The 1,737-nt window shown below is 44.4% G+C and overlaps 1 non-coding gene across 1 annotated transcript; it reads right to left on the bottom strand.

Annotated features, from left to right (window-relative positions):
- Window positions 1–1,104: 1,104 nt before the first annotated feature.
- On the bottom strand, window positions 1,105–1,322 carry LOC141089101 (small nucleolar RNA U3). Its single transcript, XR_012232175.1, has one exon. It is a non-coding gene; the product is annotated as a small nucleolar RNA U3 (small nucleolar RNA).
- Between the last annotated feature and the right edge of the window lie 415 nt (window positions 1,323–1,737).

Here is a 1,737-nt window from a genome sequence, read left to right as displayed (position 1 = left end):
GCCGGGTATTGATGCGAGAGACTCGTGCGAGTTTCTCACAAGTGTGACGCTGGCCTTATTTTAAGTACTGGATGCATAGTGACATAATGCCACTCAAAATGCTGGGAGCTACAGGCAATGTTCTCCAGACATGGTTTTTGCATAACAAGTGTGTACCCTTCACATGGCAAATATATCTGTTTATCTAGCAATTTTTAATTATATCTTAAAAATATTTAATTTTGTTCATTTAGCCTGTGTGCCCATGTTGCGCTTTTTAAGCGTTTCCGCCACGTTTTTCCTGCTGCAGAAACACATAAAAAAACGCTAATAAAACGCATCCCCATGCAATCCTATGGGATTCTGCAGTTGCTGTGCCCATGCTGTGGATTTTTCTGCTGCGGAATCGCATAGCGGTAAAATCCGCAGAATGTCCATTATTTCTGAAGAATCGTGGCGATTCGCCGCCATAGGATTGCATTGAAACGCTCACATTACGCTTGTGGCTATGCCCACCATGTGTGAAGTGAGCGGTTAATGTGCGGATGGTACCCAGGGTCTGGAGGAGAGAAGACTCTTCTCCAGGCCCTGGGTACCATAATCCTGTAAAAAATAGAATTAAAATATAAAATAGTGATTTACTTACCCTCTGACGGCCCCCGGAGTCCTCCAGCCTCTCAGCCACGCTGCCGGCATCTTTTGTTCCCAGGGAGGCATTGCTGTAGATAATGCTGTAGATAAGCCCCTGATGGCCGTGGCAGCATCACACAGGCCAAAAATGAGGTGACAGATTCCCTTTAATATAGTAAGTTACCATAAAAGGATATCTAGTGAACAACAATCTTTAAAAGCAGTAATCAATAACACAAGTACCTTTAATCTATTTTTATTAAACTAACTAAAATACAATCCAACCACTCAGCTTGTGATCTCCCCCTCCGCCCTCTATTGGTCCGCATGTTACATAGCACACACTGCAGATCAATAGAATGTATAGAGCCGGATTCATTTAGAGTCATCTGCTGACTACACATGATGTGCACAACACCAGCTAATCAGACCCATGAATAGAAAAAAACTTGACTATGCAACTAAATTCTTTCATTTAACAGAATTAATAACCCCACCACTCAGCTTGTGATCTCCCCCTCCGCCCTCTCTGTAACAGAGAAGGAGAATGATCATCACCAGCAATCAGCCCCTGCAATGAAGCAGAACTGAGAGCTCACTTCACGCTCAGGAGAGATCACTACAGCTCCTCCTCGTGGTTGGGAAGGTTGGACACTTTAGAGCACATTTCTCAAGTCACACACTATAGAAATGATCCCTGAAAGTATAGTCTTAACCTCTTCCTGGCGAGGATGACCTCCGGGGGACAGGACCCTGCGGGTAACATTAGGGAGACATCACACCTGACACAGTGACCCTATAGAGGCTTCTGTACTTGTATAACGGATCCATAATCCTCCAGATCACAGAGGTCTCTGGTCCTAATCTGCATGTCACTTCAGCCAGCCAATGAGAAACACCCTGAGCCTGTAGCTCCGCCTACAGTCTACATGTTAGAAGATCAGGTCTTGCCACATGGGTGAATGAGCAGACAAGAAACAATATTGTATCTTACAGTGATTAGATTCTTTAAAAGGAGGTAGATCTGGGGATTTATTCTGACGGAATATAGGCTGAACTGGACAAATGTCTTTTTTCGGCCTTGCTCTCTATGTTACTATGATACCTGTACCCAGGTACGGACTGGGG

The sequence above is a fragment of the Dendrobates tinctorius genome, unplaced genomic scaffold (assembly GCF_039654945.1).
Source record: "Dendrobates tinctorius isolate UK_male_01 unplaced genomic scaffold, ASM3965494v1 ptg000007l, whole genome shotgun sequence".
Taxonomy (NCBI): Eukaryota; Metazoa; Chordata; class Amphibia; order Anura; family Dendrobatidae; genus Dendrobates; species Dendrobates tinctorius.
Note: the sequence above shows the minus strand (reverse complement) of the source record. Positions and strands in the feature narration are given on the sequence as shown.